Here is a 24,783-nt window from a genome sequence, read left to right on the forward strand (position 1 = left end):
AAAGCGGAGAGTGAAAAAGTTGGCTTAAAGCTCAACATTCAGAAAACGAAGATCATGGCATCTGGTCCCACCACTTCATGGGAAATAGATGGGGAAACAGTGGAAACAGTGTCAGACTTTATTTTTGGAGGCTCCAAAATCACTGCAGATGGTGACTGCAGCCATGAAATTAAAAGACGCTTACTCCTTGGAAGGAAAGTTATGACCAACCTAGATAGCATATTCAAAAGCAGAGACGTTACCTTGCCAACAAAGATTCGTCTAGTCAAGGCTATGGTTTTTCCTGTGGTCATGTGTGGGTGTGAGAGTTGGACTGTGAAGAAGGCTGAGTGCCAAAGAATTGATGCTTTTGAACTGTGGTGTTGGAGAAGACTCTTGAGAGTCCCTTGGACTGCAAGGAGATCCAACCAGTCCATTCTGAAGGAGATCAGCCCTGGGATTTCTTTGGAAGGAATGATGCTAAAGCTGAAAACTCCAGTATTTTGGCCACCTCATGCAAAGAGTTGATTCATTGGAAAAGACTCTGATGCTGGGAGGGATTGGGGGCAAGAGGAGAAGGGGCCAACAGAGGATGAGATGACTTGATGGCATCACTGACTCGATGGATGTGAGTCTGAGTAAACTCCGGGAGTTGGTGATGCACAGGGAGGCCTGGCGTGCTGTGATTCATGGGGTCGCAAAGAGTCGGACATGACTGAGCGACTGATCTGATCTGACCTGAATATTCCAATTAATATATTTATATGATACATGTATCCCATTTTCTTTGTCCATTCATCATTGATGAACACATAGGCTATTTACATATCTTGGCTATTGGAAATAAACCTGCAATTAATATAAGAGCATCAATATAATTTTGAAATAGTGTTTTCATTTTTAAAAACCAAATATCCAGAAGTAAAATTGCTAGATAATATGGTAGTTCTACTTTTAATCTTTGAGAAACTTCCAAACTTCTTTCCACAGTGGCTGATTCAAATTTACATTCCCACCAACAATACACATAAGTTCTCTTTTCTCTACATCCTCACCAACACTTACTATCTCTTGTCTTTTGATAATGGGCATTCTAACAATTGTGAGGTTCCATCTCACTGTGGTTGTGATTTGCATTTCCCTGATGACCCATGATGTTGAACATCTTTTCATGGACATGTTGACCATTTATTTGTCGATTTTGGAAGAATGCCTATTCATTCTTCCCATTCATCTGCCTATTTTTTAATCAGATTGTTTGGGTATTTTTCTATTGAGTTGTATGAGTGAATGTGCATTTCTTAAAAAGAAATTTATATTTGAATTTATGAGAGGGCTTTTTAAAAAACACATTTAGTTGAGTGATATTTTTCTTAGAAATTGAATCACCTCTTTAAGCAGCCAAACAATGTGATTCGTTTATGCTAACATGATGGTAAATAGTTACAAGAGCAGTGTCAGGAAAATTGTAAATGGCTTTGAATTGGGTGTCCTGACAGCACCTCCTTTGCAGTTACCTCCTTCCTTCATTCTTCTGAGCTATTACACATTCCGTGAGTTATAGATATCTTTAGCAATGCAAATGATTCTTGTTCATAGACACACACATGAATTTTCTGGTGAAATGCAATTGATTTTCCTCCCCTTCCTGTGGAGGAAGCCAGTTTTCCTTTCAGCATTCTTAATATTTTTTATATTGTCCACTTTTGGGATTCCTTTTCAAGTTGCTTATTATATTCTACTGACTCCCTAATTAATGAATTAAATAAATCTCTGCAACATGTTTCTTTTGTATTCCTTTGAGAACAATGAGAAAGTGAAAGTGTTAGTCTCTCGATGGTGTCTTTGTGACCCCATGGATTGTAGCCTGCCAGGTTCCTCTGTCCATGGAATTCTCCAGGCAAGAATACTGGAGTGGGTTGCCATGCCCTTCTCCAGGGGATCTTCCTGACCTAAGGATCACACCTGGGTCTTCTGCATTGCAGGTAGATTCTTTACCATCTGAGCCACCTGGGAAGTCCTCTGAGAACAATAATTTTGCCTTAAAATACGAGTCCTGTAAGAAAGGGAATATCATAGATAGGAAGATAAAGTACTTCATTTTGAATAGAATTACTTTCTAAGTAGCTGCATTCTCTTGATGTGAACACTGGTTGTGAGTCTTGACAATTATAGGTAAATGAAAATGGCTATATTCATCAATGAGTCAAAACATACTTGTGAAGTGCCCCCCTGCCCCCGACATCTTTAAGGCAAGAAGATAAAGAACATGATTTTCACATCAATGCAGCCTATGTGGTGTGTAAATATTGAAATGACCAAAAGAAAATCTACACACAGATGCCTTTCGAGAGGTGAACAACACTATATACTTTCTGTTTTTAGCACAGTTGTTTCATTTAATGCAGTTCAGATTAAACTTCAGGATATGCTTCAAGCTTTTAATAGTCTTTAGAAATTCAAGATGAGGGAAATAAATTTTGTTCTTTTTTTTAGTGCCACCCATAAAGCTTAATTTTTATTTTAAATTGAAATGACATTGCTTTAAACAGATACTAAGTGTGTGTGACTATACATTGCTTTATGCAGTTGGTATAAATATGGATGCATATTTTAAATTATGAAATAATGAGGAAGACAACAGTTTTAAATTTTTATCAGAAACTTATTAATACCCATTTTCTATGAATGATGTAAAAGTAAATATTCCAGAGGTTAAGATGTTTTTATATAGAGAATATTTCTTGCTGCATAATATGTCTGATATTTTATAACTCTTAAAAATAACATAGCAATTGTTGAATGTGAACATACGTAGGAATATATTTCAAATGAACCTAATTAAATGTAAGTTACATTGAATATATTTAAGAATTCAGATTTAAATAAGAATTAGTTGATTATACCCTTGAACAACGAATAGGTGGTGCAAAAGAGTTTTGAAGAGTTACTATTGGTTGATTTGACAAAGGACAGATACACACAGAATCAGTCTTGTCACCATGTTCTACTGATCACTTGTATTACTGTCATATCAACCATACTTTATCAGCATGGAACCAATTAGCAGTGAAAATGATAATGTTGATGTTCAATTGTATTTCTCAATAAAGCATTGACCTTAGGTTGGACCACTAATTGCTTAACAATTGTGTGGTAATGTGCACATTTCCTCAAAGTGTTGACATGATGATAGTTGTAGAAAAGCGCAGCATGAGAGTACATGATATCCCCTTAATTATTTTTATATGTTTCTGTATGCTTTTTTAAAACATCTTCGTAGCTTTATTGTATTATAATAAAGATATATAATACTTCTTGAAAACATTGTTTTCAAATTCCAAGAAGCATCCAGGCAAAGAAAATAAGCAAAAGAGAGAATATCGATGTCAGTCTTTTTTTTTTTTTAATGCTTCTCCTTTTTTATGACTACCTGTGAGATGGAAAAGAGCTACATGCTTCCAGCTCAGCAGATAGTATGAATGAAAATTATTTAATATTTAACATAAGTAAATTATCTCAGTCAGTTTAGTCACTTGGTCATGTCTGACTCTTTGCGACCCCATGGATTGCAGCACACCGGGTTTCTCTGTCCATCACCAACTTCTGGAGCTTGCTCAAACTCATGTCCAATAAATCTGTGATGCCATCCAACCATCTCATCCTCTATCATCCCCTTCTCCTCCTGCCTTCATTCTTTCCTGACATCAGGGTCTTTTCCAATGAGTCAGTTCTTTGCAGCAGGTGGCCAAAGTATTGGAGTTTCAGCTTCAGCATCAGTCCTTCCAATGAATATTCAGGACTGATCTCCTTTAGGATGGACTGGTTGGATCTTTTTACTATCCAAGGGACTCTCAGGAATCTTCTCCAACATCACAGTTCAAAAGCATCAGTTCTTTGGCATTTGGCTTTCTTTCTAGTCCAACCCTCACATCCATACATGACTACTGGAAAAACTATAGCTTTGACTAGATGAACCTTTGTTGACAAAGTAATGCCTCTGCTTTTTAATATGCTATCTAGATTGGTCATAACTTTTCTTCCAAGGAGCAAGCATCTTTTAATTACATGGCTGCAGTCACCATCTGTAGTATTTTTGAAGGCCCCCAAAATAAAGTCTGTCACTGTTTCCATTGTTTCCCCATCTATTTGCCATGAAGTAATGGGACTGCATGCCGTGATCTTAGTTTCCTGAATACTGAGTTTTAAGTCAATTTTTTTCACTCTCCTCTTTCACTTTCATCAAGAGGCTCTTTAGTTTTTCTTCACTTTCTGCCATAAGGGTAGTATCATCTGCATATTTGAGGTTATTGATATTTCTTCCAGCAATCTTGATTCCAGTTCCTGCCTCATCCAGCCTGGCATTTCACATGATGTACTCTGCATATAAGTTAAATAAGCAGGGTGACAATATACAGCCTTGATGTACTCCTTTCCCTATTTGGAACCAGTCTGTTGTTCCATGTCCGGTTCTAACTGTTGCCTCTTGACCTGCATACAGATTTCTCAGGAGGCAGGTAAGGTGCTCTGGTATTCCCATCTCTTTAAGAATTTTTCACAGTTTGTTGTGATCCACACAGTCAAAGGCTTTGGCGTGGTCAATAAAGCAGAAGTAGCTGTTTTTCTGGAACTCTTTTGGTTTTTTGATGATCCAATACATGTTAGCAATTTGATCTCTGGTTCCTCTGCCTTTTATAATTCCAGCTTTAACAAATGAAAGTTCATGATTCATGTACTGTTGAAGCCTGGCTTGGAGAATTTTGAGCATTATTTTTCTAGCATATGAGATGGGTGGAATTTTGCAGTAGTTTAATTGATTTAAATAATCATAGCCTGGACTTGAAAGGAAATGGGGAATTCTAAAATTAAACAATGAACCTCCACTGAAAGCACTAATTCAGGTTTTACTTTAAGAATCTTTTCTCACGTTTAGAGGAATATGTGGCATCTTAGAGGCATCAGAAAGATATACAGGTGAACTTGTGCAGTGGGTTAACTACTAGAACTCATATTACTTTATTTGTCTAATATTGATTTGTCATCTTAGTCTCCATGAATTCGGTAGGGAGAAAATCCAAAATTAATAACTTGAAACAGTCCAATCAAAGTTAGTGACTAAATGGCCTATACAATCTATCTCTATCCTGCTCTGATTACAAAGTGCTTTAGGCAGTGAAGTAATGTTCAGACTCAAGGCAGTGTTCCTTCCCAACACTTCTGTGCATGTCTGAAGCAGGAATATAGATCTTCCATAGGTTATTGGGGTTGTGGACATGAGAGGAGCCTCCATTTTCACTATATCCTGGGATGTCTCCTGGGACATATCCTGGTCACTGGGTGCCCTGGTAGCTTCCAGCATCCAAGACTTCACCATGTTTTGTTGCTTGGTCTTGGGCTATGTACTGAAGAAATGATGCTTTTGAATTGTAGTGCTAGAGAAGACTCTTGAGAGTCCCTTGGACATGCAAGGACCTCAAACCAGTCAATCCCAAAGGAAATCAACCCTAAATAGTCATTGGAAGGACTGATGCTGAAGCTGAAGCTCTAATACTTTTGGCCACCTGATGCAAAGAGTCGACTCACTGGAAAATACCCTGATGCTAGGAAAGATTGAGGGCAGAAGGAGATGAGGGCGGCAGAAGATGAGATGGTTAGATAGCATCACTGACTTAATGGAAATGAATTTGAGCAAACTCTGGGAGTTAGTAAAGGACAGGGGACCCTGGTAGGCTGTAGTCCATGGGGTCTCAAATACGTAGACACCACTTAGTGAAAGAACAGTATTAACAACTGAGTGGCAGCAACCATAGTTCAGTCCTGACTTAGCTTGCCTTACCTTCTTGCAGGCTTCATGCACTTAAGACTTTGCCATTTCCCCATTTGGCCAACTATGCCTAGTTTTTGTTTTGAAGTCATCTCTCTGCCATGGGAAGAAGCAGTTCCCACATGCTCATATCTGGGCTACAAGGCAAGGCCAGTTTATTGAGTGGTCAATCTGTTCAAAACTCATCAGTACAATATTGTAAAGTAATTAGCCTCTAATTAAAATAAATAAATTTAAATAAAAAAAACCCTCATTTGCCGTATGTGTTTCTTTCCACTGTTTGAAGTTGACTCATTTTCATGTTTTCTTCATATGAATATGAAGACCCCATGGACTTCTTCGTATTCACGTATAGAATGATATACTTTCACATGTTAAGAAATGTCCAATTTATCTGCAACAGTTCCTTGTAGCTGTAGCTGAAAGCTAAAAAAGTGAGAGGCAAGCTGATAGGACATAAGAAAAATCTGTCCATATGAATGTGCTGGTGAATGAGATTATTTCTTCTCAATAAAGTTTTTCCATGAATATATTTTTCTGACTGCTAAATGCTTATTATAAATCTATTCTTAAATATACACACTAGGAATATATTCCTAAAGAATGTACTTTTTTACATACATATGTATCCTTGAGTATGTTCTTGAATAGAAAGAATATTGTATGAATGCAAACTGATGAATAAGAATATAGTAATAAAAAGACATTCTTCACCATTCATCCTATTCAACAATCCTATGAATATATTTCTGTTCTTTAGCTCATTTTCTATTCCAAAGTCTCTAGAATCAGGGGTTCAGTGATAAATCAGATGTTCCTTAAAATGCTGCTGAAGCGGAAAAATGAAAACTGGCCAAACTAAAACTAAAGTGAAAAGAACTTAGTAAAGTTGGGGCAGCGCTCATTTGATGAAGGACCTATAAAACTCTGACCTTCCTAGGTGGTGCCAGTGGTAAAGAATCCACCTAAATGCAGGTGTCACAAGAGATATGGTTCAACCCCTGGATCAGGAAGATCCCCTGGAGTAGGAAATGGCAACTCAGTCAAGGTCAACAACATCATGATCTGAGCAGTCACTGGCAATGGTTGCCAGGCAGCCTGCCTCCTGGGAGGATGAGTCATGATGCACATGGAGAACGGTGATGCTGAGGTTCATGACTGCTTGCATCCACAGAGGTACCTGTGGACTAGAAATTATGCCACCTTTCTGCCAGCTGGACCACTGGACTGGGACCCACAGAGGATCCAGAGGAAAATGGGGCCACAGAGGAAAATGGAGAACACCTGCCCTTACTGCAATCCCTTTAAAGGTGGGGAGCACTGGCCAAGAAAAAAGGGAGTTGGATCACCCGAAAGAAAGACAAAACTATAGCAACACACCAGTGAGAAGACTTGGAAGCTCGGTGTAAGCTTCTTTCCGTTTGAGTCATGCTAAGCAGAGGTTTTGCTATGAACAGCTTCTGAGGGCACCAGAGATAACTGCCTTGCCCCTTTGTGTTGCCTTGTGTTGGTCACTCTGTTGATAGGAGAACGACACAGGCCACCAGGATGTTGACCTTGGCTCAAGGGGCATTGACCCAGGGATTTTCATTTTTACCTCCAAAGGAGATGACTATATACATGTGAAAGGAATCTCTATGTGTCCATCACCTACTATCTATCTATATATCTACCTATCATCCTCTTATCTATCTAATAGAAACTGCAGAAATTTCAGTGGTTTCCTATTAAGCAACTTCATGAGAATCACAGAAAAAAATTAATATTTCTTCATTACTTTGTATTATTTTCTAATCTCTCAAAATCCAAACAATCAAAACCCCATTTATAAATATATTTCTATCAACTCTTTGGTATAAATATAAGGCATATGATGAAATTTACATGTCTTTTATTACCCTGCCATTCAGTTTTTCTTGTGTATTTTATGACATTTGTGCCTTTTTGAAGTATTTCTGTAGTTACATTTACACAAAACATTCTCTTTGCTTTCCTACCTAGGACTCTATTTCATTCACACTAATGAAAGAAATATGCTGGAGAAAATGTCTGCTTACTAATGTTTCAGATGTTCTTTTTGTATTAACATTTTAGGTATGTTTCTTGCTCTCTAATAATAGTTCCATGAGAATTTATACCTAATTAATCTTTTTGTTGAATAAGCAAAAATAAAGAATTGTTATGGATAAAAATATTTTTTATATTGAGATCTGGATTGACTTCTTCTGAAGATATAATAACTCATAAGCAATTATTTCTAATCTAGGTTATATATTTTAGTTAAAATAATAACTTGATATATTAGAAACTGAGTTCAATAAAAATGGAAATATGGAAAATTCAGAAATGTCAAATACCAATTTACCAACACATGTTGCCTTAAATTTATATTCCTGTACCTGGAGACAGTTATGGAATAGAGGCAATTCTGTGTGTCAACACTTATAATACATTTAATATCAGGATTTGTTATTAAAGTTAAATCTTCACTTTCTTTTTATTCAAGAGTTGTTTAAGGAAAGAACCTGGGCTTTCATATGGGATAAATAGACAACTGTTGTGTTCAATTTGAGATAAATATCTTTAGTGTCCTATAACACACATTTTGTATCAAGTTTTTCAACTTTGTGAAAAATAAATAATCTTAGAAAGCCATTACCATGATGTGCTCAGTGTCCCCTGAAGGCATGCTCTGATTTTCTAGCGTGGCGGTGATGTCTAACGGAATTACATTAACATGGACCAGGCGGGTTGCCTAGAGAAAAGGATTTAGATGTGCTGTGAAAAATGGACTTTGCGTGATGAATTTTCTGGTTTGATAAGCAAAGCGGTAAGAGTATATCACTCTAATATAAAACTTAGTGATTTGAAATAAAGCAAACATATCACTTAATTTACCAGTGTAATAATAACTCATACATTGTATAAACAGATATCAGAACCCTGGCTTCCTGCCTGGTGCCTGATGGGCAGGATTTAGAATAGATACACAATTTCTTTCTTCTTTTTAGTGAAGCTCTTGCTTTCTCAGATTTCCTCTTTCATCAAGTTTTATGGATAACATCCAGTTCAGCTAAACTCTTACCTGTTAGAACACATGCCCTAACTCTGAGGCACCACCACAAACTGCAGCCAATGGGTCACCAGTTTCTTTGTACTCTGGGGCCAAGTTTTGTGGCTTCCAGAGCCCTCAGTTGTATCAGTCTCATGGGCTACCTTCCAGTCTTCAGTCATTTCCAGCCCCTTCCTCTATAAGGAGTATGCTCTGCTAATTTTTCTGTTTAAAATTCTCTACTGACTGCCTTCCATACATTCCTCTGTGTTGATTAAAATTCATTATCCCTCAGATCTTGGTTTGGTAGTCAAATCTCAGAGTGGCCTTCCCTTATCCTTCAGTCCTGTGCTTTATAAAACCATCTCACAGAAACTTGCTCTTTTCCATCAGAATGAGGGTTTTAGTTTCCTATAACCATGTCTTACATCAGCCTGTATAAATGTAAATGCATGAATCAATGAACAAATATATTCTCTAGATTTCTGCCAGCATGCAGAAACATGAAGAGCCAATATGAAACATGAAGGCCAGTATGAAAGTGAAGTGAAAGTGTTAGTCGCTCAGTCATATCTGATTCTTTGAGACCCCATGGACTATAGATAACCAAGCTCCTCTGTCCATGGAATTCTCCAGGCAGTGCAAGTTCGATGAAGAAGCATGAAGCAGGGCACTCAAAGCCAGTGCTTTGGGACAACCCAGAGGGATGGAGTAGGGAGGAGGGTGGAAGGGGAGTTCAGGATGGGGGGACACATGTACACCTGTGGCTGATTCATGCTGATGTATGGGAAAAACCACCACATTATTGTAAAGTAATTAACCTCCAATTAAAAAAAAAAAAAAGTACTGAAGTGGGTAGCCATTTCCTTCTCCGGAGGATCTTCTTGACCCAGGTCTTCAGTATTGAGGCAGATTCTTTACCATCTGATCTACCAGGGAAATCTGAAGGCCAACATGGGCAGCTTCTATTTTGGGGGCAGATATAATTGCAAATATAATAATGAATCCTGATATGTTGCTTAAAATATCCCAGATATTGTTCTAAACACATTAGGTATTTCAATTTGCTTACCTTATATAATAATTCTATGATGTGGGATGTTATTATTTTCTATTTTATATGTGAGGACCCTGAGGCAGAGTAAAGTTAAATGCATTGTCCAAGGTCAGTCATTTTAAATAGGCACTGAATCTTTTTTGGGATGATCGAACTTTTCACTGGGGAAGTATTTTACTTGTTATTATTAAAGAACCATGACTGGTAACATGGTATTTGCTGTCTTTGATCTGTTAGCTCAGAATAAATTGTGGGAACAGATAGTAAAATGAGTCAACAGTGGGCTTATCTATGGAAACTGACTGGTTCCTGCTCTTCTATCTAATCCTGTCAGGAGTGGTAAGAATAGGCCTTTGGGATGGACTTATATGTTGGACAGCCGCCAAAAACAGATGTTTTGGGAGAGAACTAACCATGCGCTTTAAAAGAATAAGAACACAGGGAATTTCATGTTTCTATCTTTCTGTTCTCACCTCCACCCTCCATTTTCTAACTGGTTTGTTCTTGTAATGCCGGCTTCTCTCTGTGTTTTTCACTTCAAAGTGTTTACAGCACTTGGTGGGAGGAGGAAACTGTCTATCATGATATGAGCTGGAAGAAATGTGGACACTGCAATGAGATTTAACCCCTTTTTCCGTCTAGTTACAAAGTACTATCTCTGCTAAGAAGATTATGCCTTCTTTTTATAGTGTTTTAAACTATAGTCACCATGTTGCTTATCGCACCCCATGACATATGTATCCTATAACTGGAAATTTGTTTGTTTGTTTGTTTTTTAATTTTATTTTATTTTTAAACTTTACATAATTGTATTAGTTTTGCCAAATATCAAAATGAATCCGCCACAGGTATACATGTGCTCCCCATCCTGAACCCTCCTCCCTCCTCCCTCCCCATACCATCCCTCTGGGTCGTCCCAGGGCACTAGCCCCAAGCATCCAGTATCGTGCATCGATCCTGGACTGGCAACTCGTTTCTTACCTGATATTTTAATTGTTTCAATGTCATTCTCCCAAATCTTCCCACCCTCTCCCTCTCCCACAGAGTCCATAAGACTGTTCTATACATGAGTGTCTCTTTTGCTGTCTCGTACACCGGGTTATTGTTACCATCTTTCTAAATTCCATATATATGCGTTAGTATACTGTATTGGTGTTTTTCCTTCTGGCTTACTTCATTCTGTATAATAGGCTCCAGTTTCATCCATCTCATTAGAACTGATTCAAATGTATTCTTTTTAATGGCTGAGTAATACTCCATTGTGTATATGTACCATAGCTTTCTTATCCATTCATCTGCTGATGGACATCTAGGTTGCTTCCATGTCCTGGCTATTATAAACAGTGCCACTGCCTTCATGCATTTTTTTCCTACCACTCCAACCCTGCTTCTGGTTGCCACCAATCTGTTCTCTGTGTTGATGAGTTCATTTTTTAGTTGTTGTTGCTTTATTTTTAGATTCCACAAGTAAGTGAGATAATAAGAGATTTGTCTTTCTCTGTCTGGTTATTTAATTTAGCATGATGACCTAAAGGTCCACCTATGCAGTTGTAAACGGCAAAATTTTATTTTTATTATAGTATAGTAAATAGTATACAGTAAATAATATTCATACTATAGCTGAACAGTATTTAATTGTAAATATACATTTAATATACAAACATATATATGTATATATACATATATAGGTGGCTCAGTGGTAAATAATCTGCTTGCCAATGCAGAAGATGGAGGTTTGACCCTTGGGTTGAGAAGATCCCCTGGAGAAGGAAATGGTAACTTATTCCAGTATTTTTGCCTGGGAATCCCATGGACAGAGTGGCCTGGTGGGCTACAGTCCATGGGATCACAAAGAGTTGGACACGACTTAGTGACTAAAAAATTATATATATATACATACATACATACACACACACTATGTCTTCCACATCTTTATCCTTTCATCCATGGACAGACAGGTTGTTGTCATATCTCAGCTATTGTAAATAATGCTATTAACATGGGGGTGCAGTTATCTTTTTGAGTTTTCATCAGATAAATACCCAGAAGTATGGATCACAGGACTGGAAAAGGTCAGTTTTCATTCTGATCCCAAAGAAAGGCAATGCCAAAGAATGCTCAAACTACCACACAATTGCACTCATCTCACATGCTAGTAAAGTAATGCTTAAAATTCTCCAAGCCAGGCTTCAGCAATATGTGAACTGTGAACTTCCTGATGTTCAACCTGGTTTGAGAAAAGGCAGAGGAACCAGAGATCAAATTGCCAACATCTGCTGGATCATCAAAAAAGCAAGAGAGTTCCAGAAAAACATCTATTTCTGCTTTATTGACTATGCCAAAGCCTTTGACTGTGTGGATCACAATAAACTGTGGGAAATTCTGAAAGAGATAGGAATACCAGACCACCTGATCTGCCTCTTGAGAAATTTGTATGCAGGTCAGGAAGCAACAGTTAGAACTGGACACGGAACAACAGACTGGTTCCAAATAGGAAAAGGAGTACATCAAGGCTGTATATTGTCACCCTGTTTATTTAATTTATATGTAGAGTACATCATGAGAAATGCTGGACTGGAAGAAACACAAGCTGGAATCAAGATTGTCGGGAGAAATATCAATAACCTCAGATATGCAGATGACACCACCCTTATGGAAGAAAGTGAAGAGGAACTAAAAAGCCTCTTGACAAAGGTGAAAGCGGAGAGTGAAAAAGTTGGCTTTAAGCTCAACATTCAGAAAACGAAGATCATGGCATCTGGTCCCATCACTTCATGGGAAATAGATGGGGAAACAGTGGAAATAGTGTCAGACTTTATTTTTCTGGGCTCCAAAATCACTGCAGATGGTGACTGCAGCCATGAAATTAAAAGACGCTTACTCCTTGGAAGGAAAGTTATGACTAACCTAGATAGCATATTGAAAAGCAGAGACATTACTTTGCCAACAAAGGTTCGTCTAGTCAAGGCTATGGTTTTTCCAGTAGTCATGCATAGATGTGAGAGTTGGACTGTGAAGAAGGCTGAGCACGGAAGAATTGATGCTTTTGAACTGTGGCGTTGGAGAAGACTCTTAAGAGTCCCTTGGACTGCAAGGAGATCCAACCAGTCCATTCTAAAGGAGATCAGCCCTGGGATTTCTTTTGAATGAATGATGCTAAAGCTGAAACTCCAGTACTTTGGCCACCTCATGCGAAGAGTTGACTCATTGGAAAAGACTCTGATGCTGGGAGGGATTGGGGGCAGGAGGAGAAGGGGACGACAGAGGATGAGATGGCTGGATGGCATCACTGACTCGATGGACATGAGTCTAAGTGAACTCCGGGAGTTGATGATGTACAGGGAGGCTTGGCGTGCTGCGATACATGGGGTCCCAAAGAGTTGGACATGACTGAGCGACTGATCTGATCTTATCTGATCTGATGGATCATATAGTGGTTCTAATTTCAATAGCCTGATTATAGGCTTTAATCCTCTTATTTTTGAGATGAAGAAACTGATTCAGAGGCAATGGTGACTTTGGTAAAAACCTAGAATCAAAGAGCTCTGGGGACTCAGAACCCTGAGTTGTTGATGGATGGGGCTCATAGCCCACAGCTTCTGGTCTCAGGGTGGGATTTTTTTTCTTTTTCCACTATGATAAGCATTAGAAAATGGTGGTGTAAGGGTTAAATTCTGACCAGGAACAAGTTTTACATTTTTTCCCCAATTAAATATTTTCAGGCTTAGCCTAAAAACTAGAGCTGTCTGCATTTTTTGAGTATGCTTTGATCTCTAAATACTAAGAATAATATCCCCCACTTGGTTCATCTCTTTGCTTAAAGGTTATTCTACTACAAAGGATTTCCCCAGCTGTCTCATAAAGCAACAGCAAGCTCACCCCCCCCTGATGTCGTGTCCCATGGCCCTCCCCTGTGTACCTATAGCATTGGACATCTGACCGTTCTTTGTGTGTTTGCTTACCGTATATCTTCCTTCACTGGAACTTTCACTCCAAGGCAGAAAGAATTTTATTTGATCACTGTTTACCCAATGTCTAGAAAGTGACTGACTTATGGTATTCACAAAGTAAATACCAAATTTATTTGGTGAATAAATATGGCTTCTTTTTATTACTTTATATTTATTATTCAGTTCAGTTCATTTCAGCTGCTCAGTCATGTCCGACTCTTTGCAACCCCATGAATCACAGCACGCCAGGCTTCCCTGTCCATCACCAACACCCGGATTTCACTCAAACTCACATCCATTGAGTCGGTGATGCCATCCAGCCATCTCATCCTCTGTTTTCCCCTTCTCCTCCTGCCCCCAATCCCTCCCAGCATCAGAGTCTTTTCCAATGAGTCAACTCTTCGCATGATGTGGCCAAAGTACTGGAGTTTCAGCTTTAGCATCATTCATTCAAAAGAAATCCCAGGGCTGATCTCCTTCAGAATGGACTGGTTGGATCTCCTTGCATTCCAAGGGACTCTCAAGAGTCTTCTCCAACACCACAGTTCAAAAGCATCAGCTTTCTTCATAGTCCAACTCTCTCATCTATACATGACTACTGGAAAAACCATAGCCTTGACTAGACGGACATTTGTTGGCAATGTCTCTCTCTGCTTTTCAATATGCTATCTAGGTTGGTCATAACTTTCCTTCCAAGGAGTAAGCGTCTTTTAATTTCATGGCTGCAATCACCATCTGCAATGATTTTGGAGCCCCCCAAAAATAAAGTCTGCTACTGTTTGCCCATCTATTTGTCATGAATAGGGACCAGATGCCATGATCTTCATTTTCTGAATGTTGAACTTTAAGCCAACTTTTTCACTCTCCTCTTTCACTTTCATCAACAGGCTTTTTAGTTCTTCTTCACTTTCTGCCATAAAGGTGGTGTCATCTCAAATATGCTCATATTTATTTGAAGAATAAGTGAACATTTCCCAAGGCAAACATTCACTGCTCCTCAGCAGTGGTTCTCCTCTCTATGGAAAACAGAGCATCGTGTTTGCCACAGTCCCTATGAACTTTATGATGTCTCCAAAGATGAGGCCAAGTAGATTCGAATGCCAAGTTATTTCATTACTCATTTGTAATATGTTATGAAAATTCCCCAGGAGATAGTGTTGGCAAAAGTGTAACAAAGTCAGAATGACCATGACTTAGTTTTCCAGGTTGGTGACAAGGAAAATATAACAAAATGCTTTATACTCATTTACAGCTGGGTAACTATGACTGGAGAAAAGACAACAGACTGGCTAAATTTTAGACGAGATTTTCTGAACCTGAGACCACTATGCTGCTGCTGTTGCTGTTTAGTTGCTAAGTCATGTTTGACTCTTTGAGACCAGGCATAAACTTCTTTCTTATGTATTTTTTCTGCTTTTTGCAAAACTGTCTTCAGGCAAATACATATTACATCACTTTGCCCCAGACAGAAGTAAGGTTGCCATGGGGTCAGTGTACAGTGTCAGAAACACCAGCAAACCAGAGCACCTAGAATATCATCGCCTTGTGAGGGGTGAGAGCAAGTGGTATGGCCACCAAGGAAACCCCAGTAGCCGTTTGCCTGGATCATGGGAGATGTCCAGTTGCTGGAGCTAGGAGGATTTGGGGTCATAGTCACCTGTAAAGCTGGTTGTTGAATCACCTGCACAGTAGCTGTTTCTGTTTATTCTCTTACCAGCATCATAGGAGAGTTCTTTTATCTCCACTTCAGCCATGCTTAATTCTCTACAGCTCTTTCATTTTTGCAAGTGCAGATAAAGAAAATTGCAATCTCATTATTACTATTATGTACATTTCTCTAATTACTAATGAGCCTGAGAATCTTTAGATATAGTCTTAATTTTTCTGTTGGTTAAACTGATACTTTTGCCTTTTTTCTCTTCTTGTCCTTTCCTTTCCTTCCTTTTATTTCACCAGCCTTTCCCCCTTCAAGTCCCTTCTTTGTCTATTTCTTTATTTAAAAGAAAAAAAATATCCTTATTTAAGTTTAGGAATTGAAGCTTAGGAATATTGAAGTTTAGCAGGTCTTTATTTTGGATGTCAATATCTTTTCCTTTATGCCACAAACATCATTTCCCACCAAGTTTTAAGAAAGTTATTTATTTTGCAATAACTGTAGAGTCACAGGTGTCAAAAAGCAAAATCACAGGACAGATTCCAGGTACACTTCACCCAGATAACCCAAGAGTTAACATCTTGCATAATTCTAGTGCAATATCACAACAAGGAAATTGACATTGTTGCAATCCAGGCAACATGTTTGGATTTCATCAGTGTTATCTGCACTCATTGGTGTATCTGTGAACATAGGTCTATGAAATTTTGTAATTAATTTATTTTTATCTTACTCACTTTTATGTTGTACAGAAATTTTTATTTTGATATAGTCGAATTTCCTTTCCTTTGTGGTATGTGATTTTTGGGGGGCCTTGTTTAAAAAAAATCTCCTTCTATTCAAAGCCAAGAGAGTATTCTCTTTTTTCTTTATCATTTTGAAGTTTTATGGTTAATGTTTATTTCTGTTGGCCACCTGACACATATTGTTTAAGATGGCTTGAAGTTGAGCAACAATTTTTTTCCATATGGGAAATGAGTTGCTCTAGCATCATATACTATAAAGCCCATTCATCTTTTCTTCTCTGACATTCTATGTAATCCATATCATATATCAGTTATCATATAGAAATGTAGCTGCTTCTGGACTCTATAGTTTGTTCCACTGGCATATTTTTCTAATCTCTATAGAAAGTGAAAGTGAAGTCGCTCAGTTGTGTCAATTCTTTGTGACCCCATAAACTGTAGCCTGCCAGGTTCCTCTGTCCATGGGATTTTCTAGGCAAGAATACTGGACTGGGTTGCCATTTCCTTCATCAGGGGATCTTCTTGACCCAGGGATTGAACCTGGGTCTCCTGCACTGCAGGCAGATTCCTTATCATCTGAGCTACGAGGGAAGCCCTTTAACTGCTATAATAAGTTCAAATTCTTTTAATTCTTTTTAATAATAATAAATATGTATGTGAGATAAGTGTGTGTGTATATATATATATTCAGAATTTTCTGAATTTTGCTAATCTTGTTAAATATTATCTTGAAATTTTGATTGGAATTAGATTAGATTTATAGAGTGATATGGAGTTATTATGTCTTTATATCTTTCAGTCTTTCATTTCATAGTATCTTATGATATTTCACTCCACTTATTCAGTTTTTTCTTTATGATTTTCTTATATTAAATCCTTATGGCAGAAAGTGAAGAGGAACTAAAAAGCCTCTGGCTATGGTTTTTCCAGTAGTCATGTATGGATGTGAGAGTTGGACTGTGAAGAAAGCTGAGCGCCAAAGAATTGATGCTTTTGAACTATGGTGTTGGAGAAGATTCTTGAGAGTCCCTTGGACTGCAAGGAGATCCAACCAGTCCATTCTAAAGGAGATCAGTCCTGGGATTTCTTGGGAAGGAATGATGCTAAAGCTGAAACTCCAGTACTTTGGCCACCTCATGCGAAGAGTTGACTCACTGGAAAAGACTCTGATGCTGGGAGGGATTGGGGGCAGGAGGAGAAGGGGACAGCAGAAGATGAGATGGCTGGATGGCATCACCGACTTGATGGACGTGAGTTTGAGTGAACTCCGGGAGTTGGTGATAGACAGGGAGGCCTGGCGTGCTGCGATTCATGGGGTCGCAAAGAGTCGGACACGACTGAGCGACTGAACTGAACTGAACTGAACTGACTATATTAAATCCTGGCCACAAATATATAATGTCTGTTTTGAAAAGATTCTTTTATAGCTTTCTTTAGTTTCTATAGAGTTTTTAGGGTTTCTATATTGTTCTATAGTTTGTATAGTTTTATCGTTTCTATATAGTTTCTATAGTTACTATGACTGCAACTGGGAAGGGTTAATTTTGAATTTACACTGGATCTGCTTCTGTGACTTTAACCCTTATTTTGCTGCTTTTGTTATTATAAGCATACATAATGACCTGCCTCAGGGAGAATAACCTGACCCAGCCTACCTGTGAAGGACTGTGACATTCTTGATTTTTGTGTTGCAAATGGCACAGCACCCAATGCCCGCCTGCTTCTTACCTATGTGGCCCAGAAATTCACATTTGGGGAGGCCAGAATCACAAATAGATATGACATCTTTGTTGATATGACAGGAGATACTCCATTTCACACCACCCATGAAAAGACTATAGAAGTGAAACTAACACATCCCCCTACCTGAGGCTTGCCATTCTAGGAGATATTTTCAAGAATTAAATGGACTTTTTTACTTTGTTTCCTCACCTCTCCCCATCTCTGATCCATAAAAGAATCTGATATCCCATCCCAAACAAGATGGTTAATTTGAGGGGCTAGCCTGCCATCTTCCTGGTCAGCCAGCTCCTGAATAAAGTCCCTTCCTAGTTCCAACACCTTGTCTCAGAATCATTGATTTATCTTGCAGCAAGGAGAGCAAGTTTGGACTTGGTAACATAACTAGTTACAGTAATGCTGTTGATATCTATGCAATGAACTTACAGCTAACAAATTTGGAGAATTCTTATATTCTAATGTCTTAATTCTTTGGATTTATGTGTCGACAAATAACAGAGTTAAAAGATTTTGATAATTTCTTCTGAAACTTTTATCATCCTTTTGTTTTTCTTATGCTGTAACTTCTTGTGCCTGGTAGCTCAGCTGGTAAAGAATCCGCCTACAATGCAGGAAACCCTGGTCAGGAAGATCTGCTGGAGAACAGATAGGCCATCCACTCAAGTTTTCTTGGGCTTCCCTGGTGGCTCAGCTGGTAAAGAATCTGCCTGCAATGTGGGAGACCTGGGTTTGATCCCTGAGTTGGGAAGATATCCTGGAGAAGGGAACAGCTACCCACTCCAGTATTCTTGCCTGGAGAATTCCATGGACAGAGTAGCCTGTTAGGTCACAGTCCGTGGGGTCACAAAAAATCAGACTCAACTGAACAACTTTCACTTCAACTTCTTGTACAGTTCTGAGGGAAATGCTGCTGAGAAACTTTATCTTTTTCCAAGTTTGAGGTTCACAGTGCAATTTGACATATACCTGTTATCAGTGTACATTCTACTTAGTACTAGCTAAGTATATTTCATTATCATTGCTGCTGCTACTGCTGCTGAGTCGCTTCAGTCGTGTCCAACTCTGTGCAACCCCATAGACGGCAGCCCACCAGGCTCCCCTGTCCCTGGGATTCTCCAGGCAAGAACACTGGAGTGGGTTGCCATTTCCTTCTCCAATGCATGAAAGTGAAAAGTGAAAGTGAAGTCACTCAGTCGTGTCTGACTCTTAGCGACCCCATGGACTGCAGCCTACCAGGCTCCTCTGTCCATGGGATTTTCCAGGCAAGAGTACTGGAGTGGGGTGCCATTACTGCTGTTCATTGTTTTCTATTATGAATTAATATAAATTATATAAAATGCCTTTCCTGTATAACTTTGTATATCATATTTTTTGCTTTAACTTGTTAATATTGTTAGGTTTTCTAATGTAAAAAAGTCCTGATCTTCTTGGCTAAAACCTGTTTAAGGACAATTATTATTCTTTTAATATATTTTTGAATCAGATTTGCCAATATTTTATTTAGCATTTTTATCTCTATCTTTAAAATGTGGAAAGTTCTTAATTTTTTTTAAGAGATTCTTAAAAATAATTAATTAATTCACTTATTTTTTGCTGCACTGGTACTTTGTTTCTGTGTGCAGGCTTTCTCAAGTTGCAGTAAGCAGGGTTTCGTGGAGGGGCATACTTCTTATTGCAGTGGTTTCTCTTGTTGCAGAGCATGAGCTCTAGGTGCTCAGGCTTGAGTAGTTGCAGCACTCAGGCTCAGCAGTCGTGGCTCGTGGACTCTAGAGCATGGGCTCAGTAATTGTGGCACATGGGCTTAGTGGCCCCAAGGCATGTGTAATCTTCCCGGACCAGAGATTGAACCCATGTCTCCTGCATTGGCAGGTGGATTCTTTACCACTGAGCCATACGGGAAGTCCAGTTCTTAGTTTTTTTCTACCATGTTTTCTAGTATTGGTATCAAATAAAGGGAGAAAGGTACATATAAATCTAGTGGAAACATATTCATTTATTCAATATTGAACAAATGATTATGGAACACTAAGTGTTCCAAAATTTGGGGCAATTATTTTGAATAAATGATATTAGCAGTATATACATATATTCTGTGTGTATATTTATTAGAATATATAATATAGAAAATATATATTATAAATCATACAGTAAAATCAAACTATCATCCTTTCAACTTTGATTATTCTAGTGTCAGCTTATCAATGCAAATTAGTTTCCATACAATGCCTCAGTTGAATTATATTTGTTAACTGTATCCACCAAGAGAAATATATTTTTTAACAAATAAATCCGTCACCATATAACTTAAAGGTTAATTTGAATCAGATGAAATATGTTGCCATTGTATCACTTAATATTTAGCCTGTAGTCAACTCTAGTGATTTTTTATAGCTGATTTTACCCAATGAGCATTTGTTCTGGAAAATGAATCAGGCAGGCAGTCAGTTCAGTTGCTCAGTAGTGTCCAACTCTTTGCGACCCCATGAATTGCAGCACGCCAGGCCTCCCTGTCCATCACCAACTCCAGGAGTTCACTCAAACTCACGTCCATCGAGTTGGTGATGCCATCCAGCCATCTCATCCTCTGTCGTCCCCATTTCCTACTGTCCCCAATCTCTTCCAGCATCAGAGTCTTTTCCAATGAGTCAACTCTTCACATGAGGTGGCCAAAGTACTGGACTTTCAGCTTTAGCATCATTCCTTCCAAAGAACACCCAGGACTGATCTCCTTTAGAATGGACTGGTTGGATCTCCTTGAATAGTCTTACATATATTCTGTTTTTAGCCAAACATAAGGTACACATTGTATCACAATAGCTTCTAAGGCTAAAAGCACAAATCATGGACAATTGTTAGGTTTCTCTAATACACTTTTTTCTAGATGTTTTATATGTGATAGAATAAAGAGCTCATTAAATGTACGTGATTCTTCAAATCCAGCTGTCAAAAAAGTGACACGACACATTAGCGTTTTCTCTGATAGCAGAGCTCCTTTGCCAACATTTTTCTTAAATTATCTTTCAAGCAATTTTCCTCTTATACTTTGCTTTACAGTCCTTTATGAGGTATGTCAAGGCAAGTGAATATTTGAGAGATAAATATTCATTGTGGATTTATTTTAACAACTGCATTATGATTCTCACCCTTTACACTGGCATTAATCGAACAATAACCTTTTTATCTTGTGCATACAACCCATCACAAACTTCACTCTAGTTATGGGAAATAGCTCAGTTTAAGGGAAACCTTGACGATATGTTTAGCTGAGTCTGTGTGGTGGTTCTGCTGTACGCTTGCACAGTTAATATTATTTAATGCACTAGAGTTGCAATACTGCCTAAAATTCTACACAACACATTTGGAAATGAAGCAACTGACAGCTGTTACAGTGCAGATACTCTCTGAGAAGAGTATAAATTTAAGCTATTAGTTACCGCCAACTTATTCATTCAGTTTTATTTTGTGTCATTAGCATTTTAATTTTCTTCTAATGGTCCAAGAAAACAGGACACAGAAATTTTGAGATGAGTAGAAGGAATAGCTCCTGTGACTGGAAGTAGATCCAAGTAGAGCCCTCCACTTGGGGCCCATGGCTCCAGCGAGGCATGGCATTGGAAGCTGGCCTTTGGTGTGAGAGGTTGAACCCTAGTTTATTGAAGAGTAGAGAGAGTAAAAGGAAGAGTAAGAGAGAGGCTCCAATAATCCTCATATTTATATTTGGAAAAAGCCTTAGTGTATCTAACACATAAATATACACAATCACACATCATACTGGACAGGTAGGAAAGTGTTTGTTTGATAGTAGAAATTGTGTTAACGTACATCCTCATTCTTCACTTGAGTCTGAAACAGCAAGTGTTAAATATGTTAAACAATTAGATTATATAATCGACCTGGAAAATTCCTCCACAGTAAATTCATAGGAGTCAATGATATGATTAAATCTCTCCAATGTATGCATGTCCTACTGCTGCATGTGAAGTAAGTAGAACTTCCAGGATTAGGGGATGGAATCCTGTCTACTCAGCACCAGTACTTACCCCACTAGGGGATCAGTACATGTGAAGTCCCTAGAAGAGTGGAAAAGAGTGGTCAAGATGAAGGAGGTCTCAGAACTCAGTCAGATGAAAGTGGTTGCCAAGCAAGCAGGAGGGACAAATGGGTGGAGCCAATGGTCACCAGGTCCAAAGGTAAAAAGTGGCCATTAAGAAGATGAACTGCACGCATTTCCATTAGTTGCAACTAATATATTAACAATGCAAGTTACTTTATGATTAAAAATGTAAAATGTTGGGGGCTTCCCTGGTGGCTCAGTGGCAAAGAATCTGCCTCCCAATGCAGGAGACTCAAGTTTGATCCCTGATTCAGGAAGATCCCACATGCCACAGAGCAACTCAGTCCACTAGGCACATCTGTTGAGCCCGTGCTCTAGAGCCTGGGATCTGAAACTATTGAGCCCACGTGCCGCAACTTCTGAAGCTCGGTGCCTTGGAGCCTGTGCTTCACAACAAAAGAAGTCACTGAAATAAGAAGCCTGCACAATGCAATGAAGGGTAGCCTCTGCTCCCTGCAACTGGGTAAAAGCCTGTAAAGCAACAAAGATGCAGCACAGCCAAAAATAAAAAATTTAAAAGAATGACTGCTATCAAAAAGTCTATAAAAAATCAATGCTGGAGAGGGTGTAGAGAAAAGGGAACCCTCTTACACTGTTGTGGAAATGCAAACTAGTACAGCCACTATGGATAACAGTGTGGAGATTCCTTTAAAAACTCAAAGCCAGTGCACTGGGACAACCCTGAGGGATGGGATAGGGAGGGAGGTGGGAGGGGGGTTCAGGATGGGGGACACATGTACACCCATGGCTGATTCATGTCAATGTACGGCAAAACCACTACAATATTGTAAAGTAATTAGCGTCCAATTAAAATAAATTAATTAATTTAAAAAAAGCAAACAACAACAACAAAAAACTGGAAATAGAACTGCCATATGACCCAGAAATCCCACTGCTGGTCATACGCACCGAGGAAACCAGACTTGAAAGAGACACGTGTATCCCAATGTCCATTGCAGTACTTTTTGCAATATCTAGGACCCTGAAGCAATCTAGATGTCCATAAGCAGATAAATGGGTAAGAAAGTTGTGGTACATAAACACAATGGAGTATTACTCAGCTATTAAAAAGAACATATTTGAATCAGTTCTAAAGAGATGGATGAAACTGGAACCTATTATTCAGAGAGAAGTAAGTCAGAAAGAAAAACACCAATATAGTATATTAACACATATATATGGAATTTAAAAGATGGTGATGACAACCCTACATGTGAGTCAGCAGAATAGACACAGATATAAAGAACAGACTTTTGGACTCTGTGGGAGAAGGTGAGGGTGGGATGATTTAAGAGAATAGCATTGAAACATGTATATTACCATATGTGAAATAGATGACCAGTCCAAGTTTGATGCGTGAAACAGGGCACTCAAAGCTGGTTCACTGGGACAACACAGAGGGATGGAATGGGGAGGGAGGTGGGAGGGGGGTTCAAAATGGGGACACATGTACACCCATGGCTGATTCATGTCAATGTATGGCAAAACCCACCACAATATTGTAAAGTAATTAGCCTCCAATTAAGATAAATTAATTAATTTTAAAAAGATCATTTAAAAATGTGAAGTGTTGCTTCCATTTGACTTTAAACCATTCACACAGTCACAAAAAAAATAAACTTTGTTCACAACACCTCCATTTAAAATCACAAGGTTAAAAATATGTTTGTGTAATATACTGAGTTGAGTAGTATCCCCGGAATGTCCACGTCTACCCAAAACCTCAGAATGTGACTTCATTTGGGAATAGAATCTTTGCTAATGTAATCAAGGTAAGGACCAAGATAAGATTATGCTGAGTTAAGTTGGGGTCTAAATCCAGTGAAAGTGTCCTTATAAGAAACAAGAAAACAGCACATAGAGACAGAAAAGTTGGCCACATGAAGACTGAGGCAGAGATTGGAGTGAGGCTGCCATAAATCAAGGAACAACAGAAGGGGAAAGACACAACAAAAGATCTTTCCTAAAGCCTTTGAAGAAAGCATTGTCTTGCCAGCAACTTGATTTTGAACTTCTGGTCTCTAAAAATATGATAATAAATTTCTGTTGTTTTAAACCATCTGTTTTGTGGTTATTTGTCATAGCAGCCCTAGAAAACTGATATAGATAATTTCTATGGATAATTGACAATAAGTAGATATTCAAGAAAAATAAAAATAATCCAGCCTGTATTATTTTAGTTCTTATATACAGCTATAAGCTATATATTTTGTAGTTTTTCATGGAGTAAAGGTCTCATAAAAGCAGAAGTTCAAAGGACCATATAAGTCATAAAAAGGCCCCATAGATAATAAGGATAAAAATCTCCTACAAACCAGAAATGTATAGACGTTTCTACTAAATACCACAAGTGTTGCTTAATGCTATTTGTTTTTCTCCCTCCTCCTATCATTTTTTGCCTTCTGGGACTGAGCTTGTTTAAAGTAGACAGCAGCAAGCTAGCAAGCTATTTACTTTTTCCATAAAATGTAATGCCAGTACCAACAATCTTTTATCCTTGAAAGAATCTGAGCTCTGTCATTATGTTCTCTTTCATCCCCTTACTGAACAGATCAAGGGCTCAAAAAAAAAAAAAAAAAGCCCAAGTAGCAATCTTAAGCTGTTGATCTCTTTGAATCTTTACTGGGGTTGTTTAAACATATATATGTGCCCCACTCCTATTTCTGT

The sequence above is a fragment of the Bos javanicus genome, chromosome 8 (genome assembly GCF_032452875.1).
Source record: "Bos javanicus breed banteng chromosome 8, ARS-OSU_banteng_1.0, whole genome shotgun sequence".
In the NCBI taxonomy this organism is placed as follows: domain Eukaryota; kingdom Metazoa; phylum Chordata; class Mammalia; order Artiodactyla; family Bovidae; genus Bos; species Bos javanicus.